The sequence below is a fragment of the Hyla sarda genome, chromosome 6, assembly GCF_029499605.1.
Source record: "Hyla sarda isolate aHylSar1 chromosome 6, aHylSar1.hap1, whole genome shotgun sequence".
In the NCBI taxonomy this organism is placed as follows: domain Eukaryota; kingdom Metazoa; phylum Chordata; class Amphibia; order Anura; family Hylidae; genus Hyla; species Hyla sarda.
In genome coordinates, this window is record NC_079194.1 from 410001 (window position 1) to 426827 (window position 16827).

Genomic DNA, 16827 nt, shown 5'->3' on the forward strand with positions numbered 1-16827 from the left:
TCATTAAAGTACACGCAGTGTCCACAAGAGGGGGATGACTACCAGGCTGCGGCGGCGCAGGACGCAGAGAGATGGCGATTTACGGCTCTCCACAGAAATGAATCTTGATTTAACGTGGTGTAATTAATGTTTTATAGAAATACAACGTTCTGGATCTCACATCCTTATTCTGCAATTATTTGCCTGGAAGACAAACATCATAAATAAAATACTGCATAAAACCCGAAAAGAAAATGCAAAGGAAATATTAACATATATGAGTAAATATATACCGCACAGCGTCCCTCCCTACAAGGTATTTATGGCTCTCAGATTAAGTAAGTGAACCCCAGAATAATTTATTTTATGTATTGTGAAGTCACTTATTAGCATTAGTTCCCTTGTACAGGCAGAACGAACCCTACTCTAGTTCCTACTCCCATTTATACCATATCTGTCCTCTACTGGTTTATTATATCACCCTACTCTAGTTCCTACTCTCATTTATACCATATCTGCACTCTACTGGTTTATTATATCACCCTACTCTAGTTCCTACTCCCATTTACACCATATCTGCACTCTACTGGTTTATTATATCACCCTACTCTAGTTCCTACTCCCATTTATACCATATCTGTCCTCTTCTGGTTTATTATATCACCCTACTCTAGTTCCTACTCCCATTTATACCATATCTGTCCTCTACTGGTTTATTATATCACCCTACTCTAGTTCCTACTCCCATTTATACCATATCTGTCCTCTACTGGTTTATTATATCACCCTACTCTAGTTCCTACTCCCATTTATACCATATCTGTCCTCTACTGGTTTATTATATCACCCTACTCTAGTTCCTACTCCCATTTATACCATATCTGTCCTCTACTGGTTTATTATATCACCCTACTCTAGTTCCTACTCCCATTTATACCATATCTGTCCTCTTCTGGTTTATTATATCACCCTACTCTAGTCCCTACTCCCATTTATACCATAGCTGTCCTCTTCTGGTTTATTATATCACCCTACTCTAGTTCCTACTCCCATTTATACCATATCTGTCCTCTTCTGGTTTATTATATCACCCTACTCTAGTTCCTACTCCCATTTATACCATATCTGTCCTCTACTGGTTTATTATATCACCCTACTCTAGTTCCTACTCCCATTTATACCATATCTGTCCTCTACTGGTTTATTATATCACCCTACTCTATTTCCTACTCCCATTTATACCATATCTGCACTCTACTGGTTTATTATATCCCGCTACTCTAGTTCCTACTCCCATTTATACCATATCTGTCCTCTACTGGTTTATTGTATCACCCTGCTCTAGTTCCTACTCCCATTTATACCATATCTGTCCTCTTCTGGTTTATTATATCACCCTACTCTAGTTCCTACTCCCATTTATACCATATCTGTCCTCTACTGGTTTATTATATCACCCTACTCTAGTTCCTACTCCCATTTATACCATATCTGTCCTCTACTGGTTTATTATATCACCCTACTCTATTTCCTACTCCCATTTATACCATATCTGCACTCTACTGGTTTATTATATCCCGCTACTCTAGTTCCTACTCCCATTTATACCATATCTGCACTCTATTGGTTTATTATATCACCCTACTGTCACGATTCGGCTGGCTGGAGGTGGATCCTCCGTGCCTGAGAGGGATTGGCGTGGACCGTGTCGGTGGACCGGTTCTAAGTTGCTACTGGTTTTCACCAGAGCCCGCCGCAAAGCGGGATGGTCTTGCAGCGGCGGTAGCAACCAGGTTGTATCCACCGGCAACAGCTCAACCTCTCTGACTGCTGAGATAAGCGCGGTACAAGGGAGTAGACAAGAGCAAGGTCGGACGTAGCAGAAGGTCAGGGCAGGCAGCAAGGATCGTAGTCAGGGGCAATGGCAGGAGGTCTGGAACACAGGCTAGGAACACACAAGGAAACGCTTTCACTGGCACAATGGCAACAAGATCCGGCGAGGGAGTGCAGGGGAAGTGAGGTATAAGTAGGGAAGTGCACAGGTGAAGGTACTGATTAAAACCTCATCCAGTCCTCATCCGGCCCTTTAAATCGCAAAGACCCGGCGCGCGCGCGCCCTAAGGAGCGGGGCCGCGCGCGCCGGGACAGCACAGACGGGGAACGGGTCTGGTAAGGGAATCGGGATGCGCATCGCAAGCGGGCGCGTCCCGCATCGCGAATCCCATCCCGGCTGGGAACGTTATCGCAGCGCACCCGGTCGGCAGGTCTGACCGGGGCGCTGTGAATAAGAGAACGCTGTGAGCGCTCTGGGGAGGAGCGGGGACCCGGAGCGCTCGGCTTAACACCTACTCTAGTTCCTCCTCCCATTTATACCATATCTGCACAATACTGGTTTATTATATCCCCATACTCTAGTTCCTACTCCCCTTTATACCATATCTGCACTCTACAGGTTTATTATATCCCCATACTCTAGTTCCTACTCCCCTATATACCATATCTGCACTCTACAGGTTTATTATATCCAGCTACTCTAGTTCCTACTCCCATTTATACCATATCTGCACTCTACAGGTTTATTATATCCAGCTACTCTAGTTCCTCCTCCCATTTATACCATATCTGCACTCTACTTGTTTATTATATCCCCATACTCTAGTTCCTACTCCCCTATAAAAAAAACTGCAGGAGGATTTGGAACCGTATCGTGAGACGGAGGGATATAAAAAGATGGACTTAAAAATCACTGAAAAAATTAAAACCATGGAGAATGCAATAATGGATACTAAAAAGGAAAAGTTTACCCGAGACCTAACAGATTATAGAGAGGACTCGGTTCTTTCATGGACCAATACAAGAAGCCCATCTGAACCATCAACCCCACGCTCAATTTTACGTACCAATACTGAGAATCGCAACAGTGGCAAAAATAACAAAAACCGCAACAGAAAACGCAAGAGTGCAAAGCGACCAAGACGTGTGAGCTTCTCGGATATTGATACCTCACGAGACGCCACATCTGATGCGGAGGAAGCTGCAGGCCAACTGATAGCGAATATAAAAAATCCGAGGTCCCCAAAGGACATACTAGAAGGGGAGGACGAAAGCACAAGGTATCCGCTTCGATCCCAAACACCTCGCAAGTAAGCAACTCTGTTATCAATCTTTCCAGTTACATCATTACAAGTACACAAATTGCATTATTGAGCCGTGGTTTGAATTATGTCCCGACATGTAACTTTAGACTCTTTTCCACAATATTGGACGTTAATCGTTGGGCCCGCAAGGTCACACTAAAGAGACATTTTTCCCTATGTGAAAATAATGAGAACGTATCTGTGCCTCTCTTGCAGGATCAAGCTCTTGTGACCCCTATGGTCACACCTGGTGAACATAATATCTGTACTGATTTTCGTGATCAATGTAATACAATTATTTTGCATGCACTAAATATGGAGTCTCAGACTGTTTGTGAGGGTGGTCAGAGTAATTTTAGGGTGTCCAATCCTGGTTTCTATCCAGTGGCATCCAGACCGGGTTCCTTGGACCGATACCAGGAATTGGTAGAAAAGGATTTAGTCCAATTGAACCACAAGATAAAAGGTACTGACTCTCGTTCTAATCTCTCCCAGTCTGAAAAAAAGGCATTGGCAGCGCTCCGGGACAACCCCGATTTAATTATCAGAAATGCAGAGAAGGGGGGTTCCGTTGTGCTGCTCAATGCCGGGTTATATAGGACTTTAAATGAAAATATTTTGACTGATGAAAGTACCTATAAGAAACTCAGTGGTGATCCCACGACTTCATGTTTGCGCGAATTGAATGAATTACTTGACACAGGTGTTAGCATGGGGGTATTGAATAAAAGAACCAGGGAATATATATATGTGAGCGAACCAGTCACCCCAGTCTTCCACTCCCTCCCCAAGGTACACAAGGGGGTTTCCCCCCCCCCCCATGCATCCGATAGTGGCAGGTATCGGAGCCTTGGGAGAGAGACTGGGAGACTGGGTGGACAGCCATCTACAACCCCTGGTTGGGATCACGCCCACCTATTTAAGGGACACCAAACATGTCCTTGAGATAATGCACCAGATGGAGTGGCAGGAGGGGTACAGCTGGGCCACATGTGATGTGGTCTCGCTGTATCCCTCCATCCCTAATCGTGAAGGTATGAGGGCATTGGCCCGACATTTGGACGTATACAGTAATTATCCCACGGATCTGAAGCGGTTTATCCTAATGTCAACAGAATTTCTTCTCTACAATAATTTTTTCATGTTTGATGAACAGTTTTACCTTCAGATCCGTGGAGCCCCTATGGGAGCTAAATACTCCCCTTCGTACGCCAACATTTACATGATACATTGGGAGGAGGTGTATGTTTTTTCTCCTAGCAACCCCTTTCATAGTGACATCAAATGGATAGGTCGATACATCGACGATTTGGTGTTAATATGGAGGGGGGATGCCGACAGGATCAATAGTTTCGCTCATTATATTAACATGAACGACTTGAACCTTAAATTTACGGCATCTATCTCAAGGGATGATATCCCCTTTCTTGATGTGGTGTTAAGAGGCAATGGTAACAAAGTGGAAATTCTTCCATTTCGCAAAGAAGTCGCTGGCAATACTATATTGCAGGCAACTTCGTGCCATCCTCGCCATGTGGTTGTTACGCTGAGCGCTCCGGGTCCCCGATCCTCCCCGGAGCGCTCGCAACATCCTCGCTACGGCAGCGCCCCGGTCAGATCCACTGACCGGGTGCGCTGCGATACCGCCTCCAGCCGGGATGCGATTCGCGATGCGGGTGGCGCCCGCTCGCGATGCGCACCCCGGCTTCCGTACCTGACTCGCTCTCCCTCGGTCCTGTCCCGGCACGCGCGGCCCCGCTCCCTAGGGCGCGCGCGCGCCGGGTCTCTGCGATTTAAAGGGCCACTGCGCCACTGATTGGCGCAGTGGTTCCAATTAGTGTCTTCACCTGTGCACTCCCTGTGTATACCTCACTTCCCCTGCACTCCCTCGCCGGATCTTGTTGCCCTTGTGCCTAGTGAAAGCGTTCCCTTGTGTGATCCTAGCCTGTGTTCCAGACCTCCTGCCGTTGCCCCTGACTACGATCCTTGCTGCCTGCCCCGACCTTCTGCTACGTCCGACCTTGCCTTTGTCTACTCCCTTGTACCGCGCCTATCTTCAGCAGTCAGAGAGGTTGAGCCGTTGCTAGTGGATACGACCTGGTTACTACCGCCGCAGCAAGACCATCCCGCTTTGCGGCGGGCTCTGGTGAACACCAGTAGTAACTTAGAACCGGTCCACTAGCACGGTCCACGCCAATCCCTCTCTGGCACAATGGATCCACCTCCTGCCAGCCGGCATCGTGACAGTAGATCCGGCCATGGATCCTGCTGAAGTTCCTTTGCCAGTTGTCGCCGACCTCACCACGGTGGTCGCCCAGCAGTCACAACAGATAGCGCAACAAGGCCATCAGCTGTCTCAACTGACCGTGATGCTACAGCAGCTACTACCACAGCTTCAGCAATCATCTCCTCCGCCAGCTCCTGCACCTCCTCCGCAGCGAGTGGCCGCTTCCGGCCTACGACTATCCTTGCCGGATAAATTTGATGGGGACTCTAAGTTTTGCCGTGGCTTTCTTTCACAATGTTCCCTACACTTGGAGATGATGTCGGACCAGTTTCCTACTGAAAGGTCTAAGGTGGCTTTCGTAGTCAGCCTGCTCTCTGGGAAAGCTCTGTCATGGGCCACACCGCTCTGGGACCGCAATGACCCCGTCACTGCCTCTGTACACTCCTTCTTCTCGGAAATTCGAAGTGTCTTTGAGGAACCTGCCCGAGCCTCTTCTGCTGAGACTGCCCTGCTGAACCTGGTCCAGGGTAATTCTTCCGTTGGCGAGTACGCCATACAATTCCGTACTCTTGCTTCTGAACTATCCTGGAATAATGAGGCCCTCTGCGCGACCTTTAAAAAAGGCCTATCCAGCAACATTAAAGATGTTCTGGCCGCACGAGAAATTCCTGCTAACCTACATGAACTCATTCATCTGGCCACTCGCATTGACATGCGTTTTTCCGAAAGGATATGGACTTTGTTCGCACGAGGCGTTTTTTCCTCTCTCCTCTGGTCCTCTGCAATCCGTTCCTGTGCCTCCCGCCGTGGAGGCTATGCAAGTTGACCGGTCTCGCCTGACACCTCAAGAGAGGACACGACGCCGCATGGAGAATCTCTGCCTGTACTGTGCCGATACCGAACACTTCCTGAAGGATTGTCCTATCCGTCCTCCCCGCCTGGAAAGACGTACGCTGACTCCGCACAAAGGTGAAACAGTCCTTGATGTCAACTCTGCTTCTCCACGTCTTACTGTGCCTGTGCGGATATCTGCCTCTACCTTCTTCTCCACTAAGGCCTTCTTGGATTCCGGATCTGCAGGAAACTTTATTTTGGCCTCTCTCATCAACAGGTTCAACATCCCAGTGACCAGTCTCGCCAGACCCCTCTACATCAATTGCGTTAACAATGAAAGATTGGACTGTACCATACGTTACGGAACGGAGCCCCTCCTAATGTGCATCGGACCTCATCATGAAAAAATTGAGTTTTTGGTCCTCCCCAATTGCACTTCCGAAATTCTCCTTGGACTACCGTGGCTTCAACGCCATTCCCCAACCCTGGATTGGTCCACAGGGGAGATCAAGAGCTGGGGTACCTCTTGTTTCAAGGACTGCCTTAAACCGGTTCCCAGTACTCCCTGCCGTGACCCTGTGGTTCCCCCTGTAACCGGTCTCCCTAAGGCCTATATGGACTATGCTGACGTATTTTGTAAAAAACAAGCTGAGACTCTACCTCCTCACAGGCCTTATGACTGTCCTATTGACCTCCTCCCGGGCACTACTCCACCCCGGGGCAGAATTTATCCTCTGTCCGCCCCAGAGACTCTTGCTATGTCTGAGTACATCCAGGAAAATTTAAAAAAGGGGTTTATCCGCAAATCCTCCTCTCCTGCCGGAGCTGGATTTTTCTTTGTGTCCAAAAAAGATGGCTCCCTACGTCCTTGCATTGACTACCGCGGACTTAATAAAATCACGGTAAAGAACCGCTACCCTCTTCCTCTTATCTCAGAACTCTTTGATCGCCTCCAAGGTGCCCACATCTTTACCAAACTGGACTTAAGAGGTGCTTATAATCTCATCCGCATCAGGGAGGGGGACGAATGGAAAACGGCATTTAACACTAGAGATGGACACTTTGAGTATCTGGTCATGCCCTTTGGCCTGTGCAACGCCCCTGCCGTCTTCCAAGACTTTGTTAATGAAATTTTTCGTGATCTCTTATATTCCTGTGTTGTTGTGTATTTGGACGATATTCTGATTTTTTCTGCCAACCTAGAAGAACACCGCCAGCATGTCTGCATGGTTCTTCAGAGACTTCGTGACAATCAACTTTATGCCAAAATGGAGAAATGTCTGTTTGAATGTCAATCTCTTCCTTTCCTAGGATACTTGGTCTCTGGCCAGGGACTACAAATGGACCCAGACAAACTCTCTGCCGTCTTAGATTGGCCACGCCCCTCCGGACTCCGTGCTATCCTACGTTTTTTGGGGTTCGCCAATTATTACAGACAATTTATTCCACATTTTTCCACCCTTGTGGCTCCTATCGTGGCTTTAACCAAGAAGAATGCCAATCCTAAGTCATGGCCTCCTCAAGCGGAAGACGCCTTTAAACGGCTCAAGTCTGCCTTTTCTTCTGCTCCCGTGCTCTCCAGACCTGACCCATCTAAACCCTTCTTATTGGAGGTTGATGCCTCCTCAGTAGGAGCTGGAGCGGTTCTTCTACAAAAAAATTCTTCTGGGCATGCTGTTACTTGTGGTTTTTTTTCTAGGACCTTCTCTCCGGCGGAGAGGAACTACTCCATCGGGGATCGAGAGCTACTGGCCATTAAATTAGCACTTGAGGAATGGAGGCATCTGCTGGAGGGATCAAAATTTCCAGTTATTATTTACACCGATCACAAGAATCTCTCCTATCTCCAGTCTGCCCAACGGCTGAACCCTCGCCAGGCCAGGTGGTCTCTGTTCTTTGCCCGGTTTAATTTTGAAATTCACTTTCGCCCCGCCAACAAGAACATTAGGGCCGATGCTCTCTCTCGTTCCTCGGATGCCTCGGAAGTAGAGCTCTCTCCGCAACACATCATTCCTCCTGACTGCCTGATCTCCACCTCTCCAGCCTCCATCAGGCAAACTCCTCCAGGGAAGACCTTCGTCTCTCCACGCCAACGCCTCGGAATCCTCAAATGGGGGCACTCCTCCCATCTCGCAGGCCATGCGGGCATCAAAAAATCCTTGCAACTCATCTCTCGTTTCTATTGGTGGCCGACTCTGGAGACGGATGTTGTTGATTTTGTGCGGGCCTGCACTGTCTGTGCCCGGGATAAGACTCCTCGCCAGAAGCCTGCTGGTCTCCTTCATCCTCTGCCTGTCCCCGAACAGCCTTGGTCTCTGATTGGTATGGACTTTATTACAGACTTACCTCCATCCCGTGGCAACACGGTTGTTTGGGTGGTCGTTGATCGATTTTCTAAGATGGCACATTTTATTCCTCTTCCTGGACTTCCTTCAGCGCCTCAGTTGGCAAAACAATTTTTTGTACACATTTTTCGTCTTCACGGGTTGCCCACGCAGATCGTCTCGGATAGAGGTGTCCAATTCGTGTCAAAATTCTGGAGGGCTCTCTGTAAACAACTCAAGATTAAATTAAACTTTTCTTCTGCTTATCATCCTCAATCCAATGGGCAAGTAGAAAGAATTAACCAGGTCCTGGGTGATTATTTACGGCATTTTGTTTCCTCCCGCCAGGATGACTGGGCAGATCTTCTACCATGGGCCGAATTCTCGTACAACTTCAGAGTCTCTGAATCTTCTTCCAAATCCCCATTTTTCGTGGTGTACGGCCGTCACCCTCTTCCCCCCCTCCCTACTCCCTTGCCCTCTGGTTTGCCCGCTGTGGATGAAATAACTCGTGATCTTTCCACCATATGGAAAGAGACTCAAAATTCTCTCTTACAGGCTTCTTCGCGCATGAAAAAGTTTGCCGATAAGAAAAGAAGAGCTCCCCCCATTTTTTCTCCCGGAGACAAGGTATGGCTCTCCGCTAAATATGTCCGCTTCCGTGTTCCCAGCTACAAATTGGGACCTCGCTATCTTGGTCCTTTCAAAATCTTGTGCCAAATTAATCCTGTCTCTTACAAACTTCTTCTTCCTCCTTCTCTTCGTATTCCTAATGCCTTTCATGTCTCTCTTCTTAAACCACTCATCATCAACCGTTTCTCTCCTAAACTTATTTCTCCCACTCCTGTCTCCGGTTCTTTGGACATCTTTCCCGTAAAGGAGATACTGGCCTCCAAAAAGATCAGAGGAAAAACTTTTTTTTTGGTCGACTGGGAGGGCTGTGGTCCTGAAGAGAGATCCTGGGAACCTGAGGACAATATCCTAGATAAAAGTCTGGTCCTCAGGTTCTCAGGCTCTAAGAAGAGGGGGAGACCCAAGGGGGGGGGTACTGTTACGCCGAGCGCTCCGGGTCCCCGCTCCTCCCCGGAGCGCTCGCAACATCCTCGCTACGGCAGCGCCCCGGTCAGATCCACTGACCGGGTGCGCTGCGATACCGCCTCCAGCCGGGATGCGATTCGCGATGCGGGTGGCGCCCGCTCGCGATGCGCACCCCGGCTTCCGTACCTGACTCGCTCTCCCTCGGTCCTGTCCCGGCACGCGCGGCCCCGCTCCCTAGGGCGCGCGCGCGCCGGGTCTCTGCGATTTAAAGGGCCACTGCGCCACTGATTGGCGCAGTGGTTCCAATTAGTGTCTTCACCTGTGCACTCCCTGTGTATACCTCACTTCCCCTGCACTCCCTCGCCGGATCTTGTTGCCCTTGTGCCTAGTGAAAGCGTTCCCTTGTGTGTTCCTAGCCTGTGTTCCAGACCTCCTGCCGTTGCCCCTGACTACGATCCTTGCTGCCTGACCCGACCTTCTGCTACGTCCGACCTTGCCTTTGTCTACTTCCTTGTACCGCGCCTATCTTCAGCAGTCAGAGAGGTTGAGCCGTTGCTAGTGGATACGACCTGGTTACTACCGCCGCAGCAAGACCATCCCGCTTTGCGGCGGGCTCTGGTGAACACCAGTAGTAACTTAGAACCGGTCCACTAGCACGGTCCACGCCAATCCCTCTCTGGCACAGTGGATCCACCTCCTGCCAGCCGGCATCGTGACAGTGGTACATAACATACCATACGGTGAGTGGGTACGTCTGCGACGAAATTGCACCAATCCAAACACCTTTGAGGAGGAATCAGATAAATTACATGCTAGACTATTAGAAAGGGGATATAATGACTCAGTCCTGCGAGAGGCCCGACAAAAAGCCAAATTGTTAAATAGAGAAGAGTTAATCAAACCCAAGAAAAATAGATATCCTGTAAGCAATCAGAGGGAAACCAGAGAATCATTACCTAGGTTTATTACATCTTATAGCAAGCAGTTTTATGCAATTAAAAACATCATGAAAAAATATCTACCTATTCTGGAACAAGACTCAGTTTTAAGGAGGTTCGAGACATGTTCTTTCCAGGCCGTAGCTAAGCGGGGACCCTCCTTGGGCTCTCGCTTGTCTCCGAGTCTGTTTGTAGACCCCAATAAAAATAAAAGTAAACCAACATGGTTGAACTTCCCGGGTAACTGGAAGTGTGGCCATAAACAATGTATAACATGCAAATATATGTGGGTTGCCAACACCTTTTCATCATGCAGTACCAATAGAATGTATAATATTAGAACATACATCAATTGCAACACCTCACACGTCGTATATCTAGCGACGTGTGAACAGTGCCGCATTCAATATGTGGGGTGCACCGTGAATGCCCTGAAAGGCCGGATTAGGAGACACATTTCGGATGCGAAAGGTACAGGGTTCAATGTGTCCTCCTTGTCAAGGCACTTCAGGGACATTCACGGTGGCAATGTTAGCTCTTTGCAAATTATGGGTATAGAAAAGGTTTTTAGACATACGAGAGGTGGAGACCATCGGAGGGCACTCCTGAACCGGGAGTCTTTCTGGATGTTCCAGCTAGATACACGTCAGCCTTTGGGGATGAATCTTAGACAGGATTTGATTTTGTCCTGCTGAGATCACCTTAAAATATAAGTATATCCATCTGTTATCTCTTGCGTACATATATACCTCTTGTTTGCAGCCAACCGCTAATCTTTATAATTATTATACATTTTTATAATTTATAATTTGTTTTGATGCATATTTAAATATTGAACATGTTATGCAGGTCATTTTTTCCTATATGTCTCTGGTTTAGTTCCCTATTTGTTATCTTAAGATGTTCTGAATTTTGTGTACCAGCAGTTTGTAATCAATGAATCCAAACCATGTTTTATAGAAACCACTCATCCCCACCATATTTTCCAAGTCTCTTTCCATCCAGGCTGATGTAAGATCACATGACCATTTAGTTTTATATAAAAGGAATATGTTTTAATGTTTATACATGCCATGACTAAGGACCGGGTGTAGGTCCGAAACGCGTCGGCTGATGTTCTGTCTGAATACTACCCAATAAAGATAATACTGCTTTTACCTGCTACCTTGGGCTGGACCGCCCTACTTTTTTTGCTGCTTACACGTGGTCAGGGACGCTGCTGATCAGGCCCGTGCACAGGTGCAGGTGGCGAAGGTGAGCTGTTGGCTAGTCTACTCCTACTCCCCTTTATACCATATCTGCACTCTACAGGTTTATTATATCCAGCTACTCTAGTTCCTCCTCCCATTTATACCATGTCTGCACTCTACTGGCTTATTATATCCCCATACTCTAGTTCCTACTCCCATTTATACCATATCTGCACTTTACTGGTTTATTATATCACCCTACTCTAGTTCCCACTCCCATTTACACCATATCTGTCCTCTACTAGTTTATTATATCACCCCACTCTAGTTCCTCCTCCCATTTACACCATATCTGCACTCTACTGGCTTATTATATCCCCATACTCTAGTTCCTACTCCCATTTATACCATATCTGCACTTTACTGGTTTATTATATCACCCTACTCTAGTTCCCACTCCCATTTATACCATATCTGTACTCTACTAGTTTATTATATCACCCTACTCTAGTTTCTACTCCCATTTATACCATATCTGCACTTTACTGGCTTATTATATCACCCCACTCTAATTCCTCCTCCCATTTATACCATATCTGCACTCTACTGGCTTATTATATCCCCATACTCTAGTTCCTACTCCCATTTATACCTTATCTGCACTCTATTGGTTTATTTTATCACGCTACTCTAGTTCCTCCTCCAATTTACACCATATCTGTCCTCTACTGGTTTATTATATCACCCCACTCTAGTTCCTCCTCCCATTTACACCATATCTGCACTCTACTGGCTTATTATATCACCCTACTCTAGTTCCCCCTCCCATTTATACCATATCTGTCCTCTACTGGATGATTGTATCACCCTATTCAAGTTGCTACTCCCATTTATACCATATCTGTCCTCTTCTGGTTTATTATATCACCCCACTCTAGTTCCTCCTCCCATTTACACCATATCTGCACTCTACTGGCTTATTATATCACCCTACTCTAGTTCCCCCTCCCATTTATACCATATCTGTCCTCTACTGGATGATTGTATCACCCTATTCAAGTTGCTACTCCCATTTATACCATATCTGCACTCTACTGGTTTATTATATAACCCTACTGTTACATTATGCAGTCCGGCCGCACACGCTGGCCGTGAGAGCATGGTCCTGTCACCTTCTGCTTGTCACGATGCCGGCTGGCAGGAGGTGGATCCTCTGTGCCAGAGAGGGATTGGCGTGGACCGTGCTAGTGGACCGGTTCTAAGTCACTACTGGTGTTCACCAGAGCCCGCCGCAAAGCGGGATGGTCTTGCTGCGGCGGTAGTGACCAGGTCGTATCCACTAGCAACGGCTCAACCTCTCTGACTGCTGAAGATAGGCGCGGTACAAGGGAGTAGACAGAAGCAAGGTCGGACGTAGCAGAAGGTCGGGGCAGGCAGCAAGAATCGTAGTCAATAAGGCAATAGCAGGAGGTCAAGTACACAGTATGGACAAACACAGTAACGCTTTCACTAGGCTCTAAGGCAACAAGATCCGGCAGGGGAGTGCAGGGGCAGAGATCAGATATAGTCTGGGAGCAGGTGGAAGCCAATTAAGCTAATTGGGCCAGGCACCAATCATTGGTGCACTGGCCCTTTAAGTCTCAGGGAGCTGGCGCGCGCGCGCCCTAGAGAGCGGAGCCGCGCGCGCCAGCACATGACAGCAGGGGACCGGGACGGGTAAGTGACCTGGGATGCGATTCGCGAGCGGGCGCGTCCCGCTGTGCGAATCGCATCCCCGACGGCCATGACAGTGCAGCGCTCCCGGTCAGCGGGACCGACCGGGGCGCTGCGGAGAGAGAGACGCCGTAAGCGCTCCGGGGAGGAGCGGGGACCCGGAGCGCTAGGCGTAACACTGCTGTCGGCGGGGCTAGGATTCACATCACGGGATGTGCCCGCATGTGAATACCAGTCCATCACTCACCAAGTGCTTCTCCTGCCGCCGCCTCTGCCTCTCTGCTCTGGGGCACGTGTCCCCATCCCCTAGGGTGCGCGCATGCCGGAAGTTTAAGATTTAAAGGGCCAGTGCACTCATTAGTGTAGCACACCTGTGGCTCATTGATAAATTCCTCCTCCTCCCACACTTCCCTGCCGGATCTTTGTTGCCTTGTGCCTGAGAGAAAGCATACCTGAGAGTTGCCTTGCCATGTATCTGATCCTTTGCTGTGTGACTTGACCTTGCTCCTCTGCCGCCTGCCTACTGACCTCCTGCTATGTCCTGACTATGCTACTGTGCAACCTGCCCTGATCTTCTGCTGTCGTGACTATGAGCTGCCTTATCCCTCCTGTTCCTCGCATCTCCTCAGCTGCCTGTGTGGACAAGTCGTGCCAGGGGTAGCGACCAAGGTGCCGCCTGCCACACCAAGTTCATCCTGCTTTGCTCGGGCTCTGGTGAAAACCAGCGGCACCTTGACTCCGGTCTTTGGTACGGTCCGAGTCATCTGCCACACAGGTCCAGCGGATCCACATCCACCTGTGTTCCTGTCTTCTGTGTCACACCTACTCTAGTTCCTCCTCCCATTTATACAATATCTGTCCTCTACTGGTTTATTATACCACGCTACTCTAGTTCCTACTCCAATTTATACCATATCTGCACTCTTCTGGTTCATTAGATCACCCTATTCTAGGTCCTACTCCCATTTATACCACATCGGTCCTCTACTGGTTTATTATATCACCATACTCTAGTTCCTACTCCAATTTATACCATATCTGCACTCTACTGGTTTATTATATCCCGCTACTCTAGTTCCTACTCCAATTTATACCATATCTGCACTCTACTGGTTTATTATATCACGCTACTCTAGTTCCTACTCCAATTTATACCATATCTGCACTCTACTGGTTTATTATATCCCGCTACTCTAGTTCCTACTCCCATTTATACCATATCTGTCCTCTACTGGTTTATTATATCATGCTACTCTAGTTCCTACTCCCATTTATACCATATCTGCCCTCTTCTGGTTTATTATATCACCCTACTCTAGATCCTACTCCCATTTATACCATATCTCCACTCTACTGGTTTATTTTATCACCATTGCCTAGTTTCTACTCCCATTTATACCATATCTGTACTCTGTTGGTTTATTTTATCATGCTACTCTAGTTCCTACTCCCATTTATACCATATCTGCACTCTACTCGTTTATTATATCACCCTAGTCTAGTTTCTACTCCCATTTATACCATATCTGTCCTCTTCTGGTTTATTATATCACCCTATTCTAGTTCCTACTCCTATTCATACCATATCTACCCTCTACTGGTTTATTATATCACCCTACTCTAGTTCCTACTCCCATTTATACCATACCTGTCCTCTTCTGGTTTATTATATCACCATACTCTAGTTCCCACTCCCGTTTAAACCACATCTGTACTCTACTGGTTTATTATATCACCCTATTCTAGTTCCTACTCCTATTCATACCATATCTACCCTCTACTGGTTTATTATATCACCCTACTCTAGTTCCTACTCCCATTTATACCATATCTGTACTCTACTGGTTTATTATATCAACCTACTCTAGTTCCTACTCCCATTTATACCATATCTGTCCTCTACTGGTTTATTATATCACCATACTCTAGTTCCCACTACCGTTTATACCATATCTGTCCTCAAATGGTTTATTATATCACCCTACTTTAGTTCCTACTCCCATTTATACCATATCTGTCCTCTATTGGTTTATTTTTTCACCCTTCTCTAGTTCTCACTCCTGTTTATACCATATCTGTATTCTACTTTTTTTTTATGTCACCCTACTCTAGCTCCTACTAACATTTATATCATATCTACACTCTACTTGTCTATTTTATCACCCTTGCCTAGTTCCTACTTCCATTTATACCATATCTGCTTTGTAATGGTTTATTTCATCACCATACTCTAGTTCCTCCTCCCATTTACACCATATCCTTACTCTACTGGTTTATCATTTTACCCTACTCTAGTTCCTTTTCCCATTTATACCATATCTTCTTCACTTTTCCTTCCAACCCTACCCCCCCCCCCCCCCCCCCCCCACCGTGCGCACACACACACACGAATTTCAAATACAAGTCTCAGGGGGAATCCAACACTCAACAAGAGAAGGAGGAAAAAGAAGATATCAGGGAGAAAATATTTCAATCGATCTCCGGTGGATTCAGTTGTCGTTCATGTACCTAACATTTTATTACTCATCTTTTAAATATTTCACCCGTATATTTAGCAGCTGCTGTATTTGTATTCGCTCTCAACTTCCTGCAACACTTTTTTTTTGTTAATACATAAATTTCTCTACAAAGACGAAGTATCTATGAACGTCAATGAGAACGATTCGTCTAATCAAAGTGCACGTCGTGTGCGGCCCCCAGGGGCCCCGAGCGTCTTTATTCTGTCTGATCTGCCGGAGCACAAAAGATTTCCCCTTCTCACCTTCCAACAAGACGACGAGAACTTTCATCTCTTCAATTCTGTTTGACTTCACAAAATCCGGAGTTGCCAAAACTTGTGATCGTTTAGATGATAAAAGATGGGACGTGGATAAATTGCGCAGCAATCTCCGGATATTATTCACTTTAGATTAGGTTAATTTAAGGCTAAATACAGAAACCAGCGGCTGAGGATGACCGTGTCCTGGGATGACTCCGTCACTTCTCCGGTGTCTATGGTTAGGATCCATTGTCTACAGCTGTTGCCTTTGGCTGTCCGGGCATGCTGGGAGTTCTAGTTTTGCAACAGCTGGAGTCACTCTGGTTGGGAAACACTGATCTATATGTACGATGGACTATCGACTCTCTGGTGACTCTGGATGTCAGAGAAGAGAAGGGTTGTGAAGTGTCCCCCTGCAGAATACAGGTACAAGTGTATAGGAGGTTGGGGGAGATCGCTGGTGACTGACAGGTATAAGGCCTCTAATGCAAAACTACAACAAGGGTTAAGAGAAGACCATGGAAGGGTTAAGAGAAGGCCATGGCAGGGTTAAGAGAAGGCCATGGAAGGGTTAAGAGAAGACCATGGAAGGGTTAAGAGAAGGCCATGGCAGGGTTAAGAGAAGGCCATGGAAGGGTTAAGAGAAGACAATGGAAGGGTTAAGAGAAGACCATGGAAGGGTTAAGAGA